Source organism: Sceloporus undulatus, chromosome 3 (genome assembly GCF_019175285.1).
Source record: "Sceloporus undulatus isolate JIND9_A2432 ecotype Alabama chromosome 3, SceUnd_v1.1, whole genome shotgun sequence".
Classification (NCBI taxonomy): Eukaryota; Metazoa; Chordata; class Lepidosauria; order Squamata; family Phrynosomatidae; genus Sceloporus; species Sceloporus undulatus.
Genome location: NC_056524.1, coordinates 106,077,363 through 106,090,124, shown reverse-complemented (window position 1 = coordinate 106,090,124; position 12,762 = coordinate 106,077,363). Strand labels below are relative to the sequence as shown.

The window sequence follows — 12,762 nt, the reverse complement described above, 5'->3', positions numbered from 1 at the left end:
TTACATTTATATTTATATTGGGTTTTATTTCATAATGCCCTACATTTTTGCAGTGTCTTATTTTTGCAGTTAGCACATCTGGTCACCCTGACTCTGGGTTTTCATTTGAACTTTAAAGGAGTATCTGGGTTGCTCAGTCCTTTCCCCCCAAATAGGTTCAGCTCCTTTAGAGCTCAGACCCAGAGAGGGTTCACTGTCCAACTGGCATGGAGGCCACCAGCTGCCACAGTGAGGATGCTTTCTTCCTCTTTGGCTCCAACTGCAATCTCTCTGGAAGAGGAGGCCAGAAGAAAACACTCTGGTTGTTGTTTCTGATCACTGAACCAGAATCACTGGGGATGATTACCCTCCTTGCCCCACAAGAATGTAATTTGCAAGAAGACCATCACAGGGTGCTTCCACACTACAGAATTATAGCACTGTGCTTCCACTTTAACTGCCATGGTTTCATCCTTTGAAATCTTGAGATCTGCAGTTTAAGGAGGGGGTCTTTCGAATTCTCATACAGAAAGTAGTACCTCACCAATGTATAAATCCAAGGATTCCATAGGAAGCAGCCCCAGCAATCAAAATGGATTCATAGTGCTAATATTTGTGAATGGTGAAAGGGCCCTTTGTCTTATCCATGGGTCAGAGAAGGAGCAGCTGCAGGGAGTTTGCCCAAAATAATATTTGTTTCCAAATGTCAGACACCCTAAGTATCAGAGGGCAGATGAACAGCATGTTCTGAGCTACATCCGGTTATTAGTCTCATCTAGAATAAACTAACTGAATTAATAGGAGCTTGGTAAATCAGCACTTGTATAAATACCAATGATTTGACAAATCTATACAAGTCAGGTTTAAGAAGTCAGTTTAGATTTCTGGTGTCTTCATTCAGCCATAAAACTCAGGAATTCTTGTGTGTCGCTAGATTGGTGAATAAATTAATGTTAGGAGTTTATTACATGTTCCTTGTAAATCACTTGAAGAATAATTTGATATAAATCTTCTAACTGAATAAATATGCCCAAACTTTCCCCTTGTCAATATTTTTTTGTTGGAGCCAAACATTTAAAAGAAGGCACTTACACTGAGAAAATGCTAGCTAAAAGGCGTGTTAAAAAATTATATGCAAACTTGCACTCATCCAGAGAAATTCGAGGCACTTGAATGCAATTACTTACATTTCCGTAGTCTATTTTAGGCATTTCCTCTGGAATATGTTTGCGGAGGCACAAACACTTCACTGAGAGTTTTTAAAATAAATAAACAAATAAGCATTAGATTAAAAGTTAGAAAGTTAAATACTCTTCTTGTGTACATGGCTGAAATGTGTAGATGACAGCTTGTGGGAAAATTGCTTTCAGAAGACAGAAAACCTTAAATGACTCACACATATTTGGCTGACATTTTATGAATGTTTTAAATTATAATTTATCTTGTTCTCCTCAGTTCATTTCCTCTGTTGGTGAATTATACTGAAAGGTGACTGAGGCCACAATTCTTATCCGGGAACAAGTCCCAATGAAATCAAGAAGAAGAAAAAAACTTCAGGATATACAAGTATGTAATCGCTCTGTAAGATTACAGCTACTTACTTATGTGTAAGGCCCATTAAACTCACTGAGGTTGTTCTGAGAAGAGGTATATAGGATTACATTACAAACAAATGGAGAGGTGAAGATAAGTTTGGTTTAAAATATGTATTTTGACCAGAGCTTGGAAACTTTACATTTTGAATTACAACTTCCAAAATTCCAAAGACAGTGTACATTCTGAGAGCCATAGTACAAAAATACAAAACCAAACACAAACCATGAGAGGCCTCTGACTAAACAATAATGAACCACAATTACAGGTATATCGTTCATGTAAAAAAAATATTATGCATTTCAACTGTGTATAGTTGTTTATGTGCACATGAAATTATAAAAATGTTCTTAACACCATTTGGTTCAATATATGTGAACCTGTTATCGTGGTTTAGGAAAAAACAACTTTGTCATATACAGTAAGTTATCACAAGACTAGTGTCCAAAAACAAAATCACAGCTAATTCAATTGTTGTGGTGTCAAGAGAATCTTTCACAATTATTGAAAGTAAAATACTAGCAAACAGCAGACTTGTTGAACACAAAACAGTAGCAGACAGCAGGTTTGGGGGTTGCATAACTGGTTAGCATGCCAGAGTCTCATATGCAAAGGAGTAAAAAGTCAGTGGGTTAAATTTAGGTTTTGGTAGATACAATTGGATTGGTTGAAAGCGTTTTCTCTGCTTTTGTCATGGCATCTCTCCATTCTCTAGAAAATGCTTCACGGGGGCCTGAGAACACAGGCATCATGTAGTCCATAGGGGAGGATCTCTAAAACTCAGATGGGGATTTGTGAGAGGGTCCCATCTGCCAGTCAAATACAGATCCTGGATCCAAGCAATCTAACCCTAGCACTACTTTGCTGCTTTCCCATGTGTTCGGGAATTTCATTTAACTAATCTTGACAGGAAATCAAGCAATCAAGTAGAATCATGTCAGACACACCAGTGATGTGTTCATGCACCAGAAGTTATGTACTGCTTGGGTGGAGCACATAAAAAAGTTACTATGGTAACAACACAGTTTGACTCAGGACTTTTTTGTTGTTTTGCTATGTTATGGAGAGGTCCTTCCACCCTGATCAATAAAAACCTAGCGTAAGACAGAAGTGGGAAGACTTTGGGCTTTTGTGGGAAATGTGTAGTAGAACCCCAAGAATGTGCATGGGTAATGGCTTATTCCAAATGAAAGCTTATAATAGGCTAAACTAGAAAATCAGCTGAAGTCTAACTTACTGTAATGATTACTTAAACATTCAGTGTTAATTAATCTATAAAAGAACATGATTTTGTACAATTTTTGTAACAATAAGAAAATATTCAGTCACTTGCACTTTAAAGTCCCATCAATTTCATTACAAGTGCCTTCTTGTGCAATTCACAGGTTTCCCTTCCCTTTCACAAACTTCCTGATCATCTTAGAACCAAAGGAGATGTGACCAGCAAAGCCACGCTTTTTGATTCATGTGTCTCCTCCATTTAGGCCTAAAAGCAAGGGATGATGATAGTCAAGTTTTCATGGTAAAGGGTTTACATGTGCAAAGAAGCTGAATCTTTTTATTCCTTATTTTGCCACCCTTCAACACTTGAGACACTTTTTTCCCCTGCTGCTAAAGCAGTGGGGAAAATGTCCCAAGTTAGGGGATACCATAAAAGTGAGACAATAATACAAGGGAGTGAGCCAGCATGGTGTAGTGGTTTGATTATTGGACTATGACTCTAAAGATTAGGGTCTGAATCCCAGCTTGGCCATATAACCCACTTGATGACTTTGGTCAAGTCATGCCCTCTCAGCCTCAGAGGGTGGCAGTGGCAAACTCCCTCTGTATAAACTTGCCAAGAAAACTCCATGATAGGTTCGGCTTAGGGTCACCGTAAGTCGGAAACAACCTGAAGGCACACAGCAATAACAACAAGGTAATAATACTACCCTCCCCTCTAAAAATTAGAGAACACACTCTGTGCCTCACAGATAACAAGGTTGGTAGGCAAAGAAGAAATGTGGCTATAGAAAGAGTGAGGCAGCCACATCGGGTGACAGATGTGAGGAGGCACGGAATAAATGCAACTGGACAGAGTGGTGTATATATCATCCAACCTACTCTGTGATTGGTAACTCCAGTGTCAGTGTGGTGGCCGTGAATTAGCCAAACCTATTTTTGAGATAGGATTCCACACACTGGATAGCTCCTTTAACTGTTGGATTAAAACTCGAAGCAGATTCACAACCCCTTCTCATACCGGAAGCCACTCACATCTTCTGTTTGTGGGTAGAACAAAAAACTTATGTGCTCATTGCTGAAATAAGATTCAGTCATCAGTCCTTCTGGGCAGTGGGGCAAGATGGTGGTGGTGCCACTTGGGCCTTCTCTGCAGGGAGCTAAATATCTCGGTCTGGGTGTCTCATCAAATTTAGCATAGTCCATAGCAAAACTGCTCTGAAAGTTGTGATCTAGTGGTTTGAATGCTGGACTCCTGGACCCCTCTAAACCCTGGAAACCCCCTGGGTGATCTTGGACAAGTCACACTCTCTCAGTCTCAGAGGAATACCTCTTACCAAGAAAACCCAAAGATATGGTGTCAAAAAGTCAGAGTTGATTTGAGCAGAAATGATAAATGTGTGTGTTGTGCGATCCCATGGAGACTCAATGAATTTCATAGAATCTTGTTAGGCAAGGAATACTCAGTAGTGTGTTTGCTGGTTCCTTCATCTGGTAGTGTGTGTGTGTTTTGTGCCTAAGGTGAACCTATCATGGGGTTTTCTTGGCAAGATTCATTCAGAAGAGGTTTACCATTGACTTCCCCTGAGGCTGAGAGAGTGTGGCTTGCCCAATGCCACTCCAGTGGGTTTATGTGACTGAGAAGGGATTAAAATAACATACACAATGCAAATAACAAAAAATAATTAAAAATAATTAAAAAACAACAACTACACCAAGTTGGCCAAGCTGGGAACTGAACCCTGGTCTCTAGAGTTACAGTCCAGCACTCAAACCACTAATATGCCACACTGGCTCTCTCCTGGTATTATACAAGTCTCCAAACATGATATTATACAAAATTTTAAATGTGTAGCTAAATGGAACATTAGAAAGGGACACCGATCCCTACAGGAGACTGTAATGAAATCTCTTCCTATTGTGGCAGGCGCTTGGACCTTTTATTATCCCACCGCTGCCACCAAAAGACACACACTCCTTCACCTTATGGCAGTCCTATGGGGTTTCCTAATTCTACCCCACTGCCAACCAATTTATGTAACGAACCCCCTTTCTTATGTGGCAGGTTCTCGGTAGTATAGAATATAGTAGAGTGGATATAATATATATGGCTGACAAGCCTTTAGATAAAACAAAATATGAACTTTATTGAGCAAAGGGTTTAAACAGATATGACTTGAATTAAATGGTGTTAAACAGTTGCTAGTTCAGGCACATGTTACTTTGTTACATTTGTACTCTTTATTTCGTTACTGTTATTTCTCTTTCCCCAAATATTCTTCAACCACCTAAGGATTTCTCTGTCCCTCTTTAGGCAAATCTTTTTACTAACTCAGCCCGCCAAGGCTATAATATCTCTCCAGAAATAATGTAACCGAAACCCCGCTTTTAGAGTGTGGCTACCCTGAGTCTCTCTTTTCTAGACTCCCCAGAACTAATACGGTCCCTCTCTGGACAAAGCAGTTCCCTAACTGACTATTCCCTCAGGAACGTCTGGAACACAGTCCTCTCTTGGACTTGACTGTTCCCTCAACTACTGGACACCAGCCTCCTCCCTCAAGATTCTAAACCTCAACTTAAAAGTCCCAACCCACATTCTATTGGCTGGTCCTCTGCTGCCTTCTGATTGGTGGGCTTTGGAATTCAGTTCGTCACAGAGACATCTTTTGAGATTTTGTTTTACATGTTCTGTGAGAAAAACCATCCCATAGCAGTGCCCAGCTCCCACTCCACTTACGATGGAAATGCTTCCTTTGTTTGGAGTGTAGGTGTACATGGGGATAGGCAAGAATGAGTGAATTGTAAGCATTCCCCTGCTTTCATTGTTTACAGATTCTGTGGCAACCCATCGCTGTAATAAGGACAGCTTCACTCTGAAATACATACTGTATATAGTCATGTATAAGTCTAGAAATTTTAGTCAAAAAATTGACCCCAAAATCTGAGTCGACTTATCCACAGGTCAATGTAAGTACTCCCATAAAAACTGTGCCTTAACTCTCATAAAAATAGAAACCATCCCCTGGTGAAATGCAAGAGTGTAATCTCTTCTGGAAGCACTGACCTCCCTCTACTCTTTCATCCATCCATCCATCCTTCAGTGTGAACACAGTTATGCCTCCTGCAATTTTGTAAGTTCTTTGGCATTGTCTTCTTTTGCTTCATCCTTTACATCCTTTGATACATGGCCCTAAGTCTTACTCTCATCTTATCCATGAGTCATATCAAGAGCCATAATTTTGCCCCCAAAACCTGCCCTCGACTTAGACGTGAGGTCGACTTATAGCTGAGTATATACAGTACTTGGAACTAAAGAAATCAAATTTCCACATTTAGTATGAACAATGGGAGCCAATTCTACTCTCTGGCCAGTACAAAGTCCCCATGAATTCTGAGTTTCCAGCAGAGAGCAGCCCTTCCATTCCAGCACTAATCCCCCTAAATGCCCCCCCGCTGCTCCACAATTAAGATATTTTAAATCCTCAATTGGCATTAATGGCAATTTTTTAAAAAGGTCTGGTAGCAGTATGGTGGGAAAATGGGAGGAAGGATTACAACACTGAGGAGGAGAGAGCCAGCCCTTCCCTCTCCTTGGCTGAAATTAGGCTTTGAAAATCCCAACTATAGCAAGGGATGGGGGGAAAGGAGGAAGATGAACATTCCCTGCCCCCCTGCAGTTCACACAGCTGGAATGAACATTTTTAACCCCTCCGTTGACTCAGATAGGCTTTTAAAAAAGATATATGCCATGGGATGGGGAGGAGGTTGGAGAAGCTGCTGCCATGAAGAGGGAGCCCATAAGAGGCCTCTGCACTGCAGTGTCTTCATTTCATGATTACTGTTTCAGAATTGACACTGCAACCATAGAATCTTCTTTTCTTTGTTTCTCTTTAAAGCTGGGAAGGCTCAGAAAGTCTATCTTTAAATGAAGTTTCAGATTTTGCAGACACATGCATACTTGTCAGTTTTCCCTCCTACAATAGTTGAATAACAACATTGTTTATCTGAGTGCTGACAGAGAGCGTCCTCAGTTTGACACACTTCCAGTTTAATGTCTTGAACCAGCAAATAAATGACATTACTTGGAGAGATGTGCATGCTCTGGATGCACATTTAGCTCATGCATATCTCTTTTCAGGGTCGATGCTTAATTTAAACTGCTTGAAAAGATTACATGGGAGTCTTCCTGCATCCTCTCTGGCTGTTTTTTCTTAGGAACCAGGACCACTCCATGCAAAGCTTGTGAAGGAGACCAGGAAAAAAAAGCAGGTAATGAGATAGCCAGAAAAGTTCCTTTTCAATTCCAAAGTAGCACATAATCAGAGATTGGGGAAGTCTTTTGTCTACAGCTATTGGAAACTTCCATCCATCAAGGCCATTAGCTATGTCGGTCAGGGGATTGTGGGAGTTAAAGGGAATTTTTTTTCCCCAAGCTCTGTAAATGATGTGTCTTAATATATAGAAGACTATTCTAAGTTCTATCTAAATAATACACTAAAATGCTAATCTTCCTTTCAAAGATAGTTTTCTTTTCTATTCCTGAAATGGTGTACTACATCCTGAAATGGTGTACCACATCCAGTAAAATTAGATTATTTTTAACATTGGCGGGATACAGACACCCAAAATGGGTGGCCTGCCGGCGACTGCTTTTCCGTCGGAGGGAAGCCTCAGCTGCCAAACAGCAAGTCTTCCCACCAGTGGAAAAAGAACCCACAAAAATCAGGTTCTTTCTACGCTGCGGTGGCAGCATAATGACTACATCACAATGCACCACTGGCGCACTTGATACACAAGTGCCGCATGGCACCGTGCGAATGCTGCATGGCACTTGCGTAACAATGGCGGTGCCCATCTGTACAGGGCGCCGCCATTTTGATGCCCTCATCATGTGAAAGGGGCGAGGGCGTCTAGAAGTGCCGCCCCTCGCATGTGACGAGGGCATCCTTTTTGGCAATTGTATATTTTAATTTTGTATGTTTTAAAATGTTTTAGTTTTAATTGGATTATTTTAATTGTTTTTAAAATGTTATTTTAATGTGTGTGTGTGTGTATGTATCAGAAAGGCAGAGGGAAAATAAAATAAAATAAAATTTAATTATATTTTAATTTGAGAAAGGAAGCTGGGGTAGCAAGATTTCAGAGGCCTGAATTTCCTAGATTAGGAAGTGGAGTATAGCCCTCATTTCCCAAACCAGAGAGCTCGACAAAACAAAAACAGGTGGATCTCTCTAAAGACAAGGATGGCTGACTTCCAGCTGTTTAATAATCACTAAAAGTCTCTTTCTTTGTGTTCACCAGCCGTGTGTGAAAAGACTGACTGCTCATTTCTGATAATGAAGACAAATTCCAGCACTAATCCATGTTCAAAGGTAACAATTAACAGAGCTTGGGAAGTTGTTGCTGTTGTTATCTTTGCATACGGTCATGCTGACTGATGGATTCTGGAAACTGTAGTCCAAATGAATAACTTTTACAAGCTCTATTCCTTGTTGTTGTGTGCCTTTAAGTCATTGCTGACTTACGGCAACCCAATCATAAGGTTTTTTAATTAATAATAATAATTCGTTTTATTTATATACCGCTATTCCAGAGATCATAGCGGTGAACAGCAAGTAAGCTAATTAGCAAGTAAGCTAATTTGCCCCCAACAGTCTGGGTACTCATTTTAGCGACCTCGGAAGGATGCAAGCCTTGGCAACATTTGTTCAAGGAAGGAGTTGTCCATGTTTTCATCTGAGGCAGAGAGTGTGTGACTTGCTCAGGGTCACGCAATGGGTTTCATTGCCTGGGCAGGGATTGGAATTCTGTTCTCCAGTCATAGTCCAATGCTGAAACCACTATACCACACTCGATACCTTTCTTCATTTTTAAGTGCTGGTCTGGCCTAGTGAGCCAGTCTGCCAAGAGTGCACAAACTGCAGCCCACAAGCTCCTTGAGATCTCCTAATGGTTTTGCTGCACCCCCTCAATCACTACCAGACATCTTTTACCCCTGCCCCTCCCAGCCTCTACACTTTGTTTGTCATCAACTGCCCTCGAGTCAGTCCCAACTCATGGCGACTCTTGTGGATGTGGCAACTCCAAGATCTTCTGTTTTCCACTACTCTGCTAAGTTACTGCAAATCGAGGTCCTGGTTGAATCTACCCATCGGGCATGCTGTCTTCCTCACTTTCTGCTGCTCTCTACCTTTCCTAGAATTATTGTCTTTTCAAGTAAGTCATGCCTTCTCATGATGTGGCCAGAGTACAACAGCCTCAGTTTTGTTATCTTGGCTTGCAGGGAGAGTTCTGGTTTGATCTGATCAAGGATCCATTTGTTTGTCTTTTTGGCTCTCCATGGTATCCTCATTCCATTTCCAAAAGGGGAGAGGTGAAACAATTTGGATGAAATCACCCAATCAAATTTGGTTGAAAAAGCAGATACTCTCAAACCCCCTCACCTTTGGACAACCTCCAAAGACAGCAAAACCTTATAAAACTAGTGATTGGGAGTAATTTGAAATCTTATTTCCAGCCAATTGGCTAATTTCCTTGAGTATGAGGAGTGAAATTTGCCCTGCACTTTCCTCCTTTGCTTAATGCACACCCTTTCTTTATAGAAACAGTTCATTTAATGGATCTCAGTGACTTATACAAACAAACTAACAAGCAACCCAAGCCTCAAGACAGCCTAGCCCTGACTTGTACAACTACCTAAAAGCATGGACATAATTAAGAGAAGATCATTTTACTAAAGCTGTAATTTAGATTATGATTACTCTTCAGGAACACTTAAATGTCTGGGTATAGTGAAGTAACAGTAAGCAGAAAAGAAACTGTGATTGAATCAAACAGTGAGGCTGTTGTTTTACTTCTTACAATGTGTGTATGTTTGGGTGTGCATCTGCACATGGGAATGCTTACCAGGCCTTACTGGGACTCTACCCTGCCACTCACTGTGAAACACTGAAATGACACTCCTTTGTTACTGCTGTAGAACTAGTGTTTATTGGCAATGGATTACAAGTTAAGATGTGGTCAGACGTACATGCAGATCTAATTTAAAAGCTGCTGGGAGGATGCCAGATCCTGTTCAGATGGTATCTAGACTGATAACCAACCAGCTGTCTACTTAGCATTAAAAAGAAGAAGAACTGTCAAGTCCATATAGTCATTCAGAATTGCTGCCACATGCAAAACCTTTTCAGAATAATACAATCTCTTTCTGACTCCCTGCCCATTTCCCTTTAAATAGTTGGGGATTATGACTGATTCCGATAGGTCATGCTTTGGATTTTTACTCAGTGTTGTCATCCAGGGTGTGTTTAATTACAGTTTAAGCCAAAGAGGAACATTGGGCAGCTCTGACTACTGAAGCAAGCTTTTTGCATTGAGTCAAATCCTGTTCTTTCCAGCCCTCCCAACTACCAAACAATCTACTTAAAAGCTTGTGTGTCTTTTCTCCCACCAGAGGAATCTAACCTGATTTCAGAGGGACATATCCTGATGCGGTTCCACTTTCATTATATACTTCATTTCTCTTAGGTTATTCAGCATAAAACTGGTTGCATCTTGGCTTTCATTTCTTGATGTCAAGCAAAACAGAATTTCATTATTGATATAAATGGTGGTCTAAACAATTAAGATATAAATGTGTGGGTTGATTTTACACATATTTATGTAATCTATGAAGCACAGAGGAAGCACTCATTTCAAAGGTGGGGCATATATGACCCTTCAGATACTGGAATGCAGTTCCCATCAGCCCTAAGCAGCATAGCCACTGGTGAAAATTCATGGGAACTGCAATCCCAACAACACTTAGAGAACCAAAGCAGACATTTCACACACATCTTGATATAATCTGAAAACCAACAGATTTTAGAAATGATGTATGTTAGGGGTGGGGGTGGGGTAGAAATACAATCTTTAATTAAATATAATACATCTTTCAAACTACCTGTTGCTCTTGGCATTCTGGCATGTCAAGAGAGTGCTTGGCACCAACAGCATTCATAATCTTAATGGAACACACAGGCAGTCAGTTGGACCCAAGATCTGCCCTCCATGGATGAAAAGACTCTGCTCTGCCACCTTAGAAGAGATGGCAGGGATACTTTTGCCAACCCAGTTTCATGTGCCTAAATCTGAATCCAGCTAAAGAACACCTACCTAAGAATGTGAGAGCTGTAAATATCCTGAAGACATTAAATCCTGCTTGATCTTGGCAGTTGAGCACAGTCAGCCCTGTTTAGTACTTGGATGTGGGACTATTAAGGAATACCAGGCTGTATTTCATGGGAAAGCAATGAGACACCATCTTTCCTGCATACTCCTTGACTATGAAAAACATAAAATTCATGGGGTTGTCATTAATCAACAAGTGACTAAAGACACATGCATACATATACATGCAGTTAGTAAAATTTAAAAACACAGTATACCACATTAGCATATGTATATTTTTCTTGTGCAAGGGGCTACAAAATTTGGAGCCAATGAGATTATTTTGAAAGCTAGATTCCAGCTGAATAGCAGCTGAAGGCACAGACGGTTGTTTTTTCCTCTCATTCCATGGCTACCTTCTGCACAGCCACAGACAGCAGGGCTCTTTGGGCTCTGTAGGTGTGATAAGCTCCTTACCAGCCATCTGTTAAAATGCAAGACAGCTACACTCCTGAGGGGTATTCACGCACCACAATTACAGCACTTCAGTATCACTTCAACTGCCATGGCTGAATCCTACAGAACCCTGGGATTTGAGGTTTAATGGGATACATAGAATTTGCTGCTACCAAGCTTTAGACTACTTCCCTGAGTGGAAATTCCCTGTAAGGACTGTGTTTGCCATTGTAGGAAGAGTTTTGTAGAATCTATAGCTCACTTCCTTTTCTCTTGCGCTCTCTGTAAAGATGAGAGGATGAGATTAATTACACCTCTCTTAACTTAAGTTCCCAGGAAGATCTCTGTATGATCTTCCATACCAGGAAATATGATACTTGGCATACTTACTAGGCAAACCCAATAAAAGTGTAATGAAAACAGCTGCAAAATGTGTCTTTTCTGCTGCTAAAACCCGTAAGAGTTTGACCCACACACCCATGTAATAAATGGATCTGTCTTGTGGTTATAATTTTACCTATCTTTAATGCTGTTTTTAAACTTTTAATTAATGCTTTTTATTATAGGTGATTAATATTTTAATCACATATAATAATGTGTGAATTATGGCATGCTATGGGTTTGTGATATTAATAAACGGAAACACTGGAATTTATTCATTCTTTTAAGAAAAGGCTAATTAGGTATTTAAACTTTTATCACTGTGTTCCCTGTACCAACTCACCTTTGCAGTAAATGGTATTTTAGATTATGATATGCGATAGCAAGTGTTTTGACTATAAATATATTTTATTATATCGTTTTAATATGTATTTAATGTGTTTCCTAATGATCTGTTGACTGTAATAAAAGGCTTTTTGGCTGGTTACTTCCCAGAACTACAGCACCAGAGTTTCCAACTACCAGAGTATTTGAAGTCTCTCGCCAGACCCCAGGATTCCACTAAATGGACTCTGGCCAGTTAAAGTGATATTGAAGTGCTATAATTATGTAATGTAGATACAGCCCTGTTAAGCCAACTGACCCTTGATTATACATTAGGGGATCAAACAATTCTCTCTCTCTCTCTCTTATTAGGGATCTCTCCTAATAGCTCAGTTTACAGTATATATGCTAGAGATATGCTCGTAAAGCATGTGTTTTACAGCATTTTCTTCGCAGATTATAATTCCAGATTGTCACCAGCCACTCTAAAATATTTGTATATAATAAAACACTGGGTACATAACACCCAGAGAGACAACATGACGTAGTGGTGTGAGGACTGGACTACGACTCTGGAGACCAGAGTTTGAATGCCCACACAACCATGGAAACTCACTGGGTGACCTTCAGTACGTCACACTCTCTCAGCCTCAGAAGGAA

At 40.3% G+C, this 12,762-nt stretch overlaps 1 long non-coding RNA gene across 1 annotated transcript; it reads left to right on the top strand.

Annotated features, from left to right (window-relative positions):
* Positions 1-1,443: 1,443 nt before the first annotated feature.
* On the top strand, positions 1,444-8,222 carry LOC121926949. The gene is made up of 3 exons (XR_006103111.1): positions 1,444-1,545; positions 6,932-7,062; positions 8,095-8,222. It is a non-coding gene; the product is annotated as an uncharacterized LOC121926949 (long non-coding RNA).
* The last annotated feature ends 4,540 nt before the right edge of the window (positions 8,223-12,762 follow it).